Genomic DNA, 4,107 nt, shown 5'->3' on the forward strand with positions numbered 1-4,107 from the left:
TCTGCCCTGTTAAACATTAAACAAAAGACCGTGTGAAATAAATCAAGAGGGGAGGAAAAAAAATCAGTGATTCTCAATATTCTTATTCTGCAAGTCTCTTTTCCCCACCTTCTCCTCATTAATTCTGTAACCCAACTCTTCCTACACCTTCCTTCACCTTCTTACTTCATCATTACCCCCAAGATAAGGAGGTATTTCTTTGAAGGGGTAGGGGATAGGGAAGGATGATAAAGACTTCGAGTAGACCAGGTGCGAGAGGGGTGTGAGGGTAGGGGACATTCAGACAAGGAACAAGAATGGAAGCGAGAGGGAAAGTCTTTATAGAGGGGGCTGAGGGTATGCAGCTGAAAGCTCCAGCAGTGACTGTGCAGAAGGAGAGAAAGAGCAATGTGAAGGGAAGGAGACAGAGATCAGAAGGCTGGCAAGAGGAACCTGCAAGATAGGTAAAGTGGAGGAGCAAATGGGACAAGGTGGAGGCAGGTGACAACACAGACATTTTGGAGAACAGAAGGGCATTCAGGGAGGAGAGCCAAGGCCACATAGGGTCGACTGTTTTTTTTAAGGATTAAGGATGAATCACTGTTTTCATAAGCATCAGTGCACACGCCATATGTTAGGTGTTGCTAGAGTGGAAAACACGTTATGCTGACTTAGAACAGGCCCGACAGCCTTACGCTCCGCCCTGTCGGAGGCTTGGGAGGGAGCCCCATGGGTTTAGATCCCCTCAGGGATGAGTAATGCTTCTCAAGCGTCCCTTGGTACATGACCCTCACCTCCTCCCTTCTATAAAGTGAAACCCAAACCAATATAAACCCTGTAAACCTTCCTTGACTGCTCACGGGTTAAAAGAGAAGTGGAGGTTAGCTGCACCACTAATGACAGATTCCATGGTAAAGGCTCAATAAACACTTGGTAATTAATTACAGAGGAAAGAGGAACAGGATACTAATTTAGGTCATAGACTCCTTTGGAAATCTGATGAAAGCTATAGACCCTCTACCCAGGAAAAAAAAAAAAAAACAAAAAAAAAAACCATGTGCACATATACAAGTCCAATTTTATTTATAACATCAACATGTTCACTAAAATCCTGAAGCTAAGGCCTAGGGGGTCCATGGACCCCAGGGTAAGAAGCCCTGACTTTATAAGAGTTTATGTAATACTTTGCATCCATGAACAATTTTATCCAAACAAAACCCTGGAGATAGGGCAGATGCTGGCAGCATTGGACAAATGAAGAGACTCGGGTACAGAAGTGGGGCGACTTGCCTCCATATCAGCTAAGAGGCAGTGTGGGGACTAAAACTTGGAGCTCCTGCCTCAATAGCTAGTCTTGTTCCATTGCCCACTGATAATTTGGAACTTGCTGTGAAGAAATCAGAATGTTTATTTTTATTTTTTTACTTTTTGGTAGTTATCAAGGCTTTTCAAAAGGGGGGAATTAGATTGTACTTCTTCTTTATTCTTTGACTGAGTCAATAGGATATTTTCCAGCTTTTTCTTCCTCCCTCTACACTCAAAATAGAAGACAGGGATTTGAGATCCAGTGAGAAAATACCCGTGGTAAAAAATAATATTAATAACAACTATACATATTACAGCTGGTGCATCGTCCCCTTGCCAGAGAAACCTACTTATCATGGGGTCCATTTGTCATTGAATGACAAATATTACAAGAAGCAGAGTTAATAGAAACCCCATAATGCAGTCTGGATATATTGACTTCTGGTACGATCTTCTAACCAATGCATGGACCAAGCAACATTTTAGTCACTTGTCAGTCTGAAAACTCTTCTTGTCAAGCAGGCCATTCATCGCCTTCAGGGTTTAATAATGGAGCAATGTATGCTGACAATGGTGAGTCATGGAAAATGAGTATGTTGCTACATGGAAGTTTCATTTCATTAGATAATGAGCTAGAGGGAATTTATAGATTGTTTTATTGGGATTTTAATAGTTTTTTTTTTTTTTGGCTTTGGAATATCCCTATAATAACATGCTGTATACTATACAAATCTCAGGCATTTATGACTAGAGTAGTAGCACTCAATATTTGATATGCGTAAAAATTACTCAGGATATTTAAAAAAGATTCATAGGCCAAAAAACAAGTATTGGAGCAAATGTGGAGAAAAGGGAACCCTTGTACACCATTGGTGGAAATGTATATAGGTGCACCCACTATGAAAAACAGTATGGAGTTTCCTCAGAAACTTAAGAACAGAACTTCCAGATGATCCAGTTATTCTGCTCCTGGGTATTTATCTGAAGAATACCAAAACACTAATTTGAAAAGATATATGTACCCCTGTGTTCATTACAGCATTATTAACTGTAAATATGGAATAGTCAAGATATGGAAACAACCTAAGTATCTGTTAATGGATGAATGAATAAAGAAGATGTGGTACAGACATAGTTCGATAGTGTAGCGGTTAGCATATCTAATTTACATGCAGAAGGTCCTGGTTCGCGCCCCCATGGAGCCATGGTCCATGGTCTATGGCCATGCCACCCTGAGCAAGCCTAATCCTGTCTGATCTTGGAAGCTAAGCAGGGTTGGGCCTGGCTAGTACTTGGATGGGAGACCACCTAGGAAGACCAGGTGCTGTAGGCATAAATAATAATAATAAATAATTAAAAAAAATAAAATTCTCAAATGCTTGCTAGTCATCTATTGGCAGTGACTGAGTCCCATAACATATATCCTGGCAGCCCAGTACAGCCATAGCACAGAGTAATGAAGAATGCAGGATGAGTTTTCTCAGGACGTCCATAGTACCTTTCAGGCACCTCAACTGTTAAAGAATTTCAACTCTAAACATGCAAACCACCCCATAGAATTTGGCCAAGTGCACATCTACTTGGAGAAATATAATTTTGCTTTCCCTACATGAGGCAATAATTTGTAAGCCATATGCATTGAGATTGGCTTTTAAAGCAGCAGTCACTGTAATAAAAAATTCAACTTATGGGAAATTTTAACCATGTCTCTGCATAATTCTTTCATTCCCAGTGGGGTTTGGCTGGGGCCTTGAAAAAGAAGGAAATTTTCATAGTAGTAGTCATTTCAAACCAAGCTGTTAGAGCATAGTCGTGAATGAGGTTGTGACGAGAAGCAGGAAATAACACAATAGATTTATGATTTATTTCAATGACTTTCATTCTAAAAGTGTGTTTTAAAATATACATATTTTTTTCTGGATATCAACTTACCTGTCCACAGAGGTTGTTGTTTGCTCCTGGATTGAGAAAGAAAAACATTGTAAGGGCTCGTTTTGGACCATTAAGACTTCTACTGATGGGTTACACATCAGCCTTTACGTTTACTCTCTGCAATTTATGATCGCCTGCCAAAATGATTAGGAACAAACAATTTTTCTGTTTCAGCACATCTGTTAGGACATACACAAAGATATAATCTCTTAAATCTTTGTGTTGAGATGGCCTTTCATTCAGCAAGAACACAGGCATAGGCATTTGCTGTATGCTAAATGCAGTGCAAGTTAAAATTTGGTAGGTTGTCTTATAAATCAAATGGCTCCTTCTGAAACCTACTGAATGTGTAAAAATGACAAAGAGCATGGAGCTAGTGTCAATATTTATTCAATTAACATTTATCGAGCACATATCATATGCCAGATTGATAAATAAACTCTACTATTGAACAAATCAATCCTACTAGAGAGACCAAATCACAAAGACAACTAACCACATTTAAAGGCGGTTAGAATCTCTAGCTATTAGGGAAACGCAAATCAAAACTGCAATGGAGATACCATCTCACACTTGTTAGAATGGCTATAATCAACAGGACAAATAATAACAAATGTTGGAGAGGATGTGGAAAAATAGGAACCCTCATACACTGCTGGTGGGACTGCAAATTGGTACAGTCACTATGGAAGACAGTATGGAGGTCCTCAAAAAACTAAGAATTGATCTACCGTATGATCCAGCAATCCCTCTATTGGGTATTTACCCCAAAGACTTGAAAACTCATATTTGAAAAGATATATGTGTACTGATATTTATAGCAGCATTATTCACACTGGCCAGGACATGAAAGCAACCAAACTGTCCTACGATAGATGATTATCTAAAGAA

The 4,107-nt window shown here is 39.4% G+C and overlaps 1 pseudogene; it reads left to right on the forward strand.

Moving 5' to 3' along the window:
• The first annotated feature begins 2,498 nt into the window (after positions 1 to 2,498).
• On the forward strand, positions 2,499 to 2,617 carry LOC118604995 (annotated as a pseudogene).
• Positions 2,618 to 4,107: the final 1,490 nt, after the last annotated feature.

The sequence above is a fragment of the Rousettus aegyptiacus genome, unplaced genomic scaffold (genome assembly GCF_014176215.1).
Source record: "Rousettus aegyptiacus isolate mRouAeg1 unplaced genomic scaffold, mRouAeg1.p scaffold_m13_p_1, whole genome shotgun sequence".
Taxonomy (NCBI): Eukaryota; Metazoa; Chordata; class Mammalia; order Chiroptera; family Pteropodidae; genus Rousettus; species Rousettus aegyptiacus.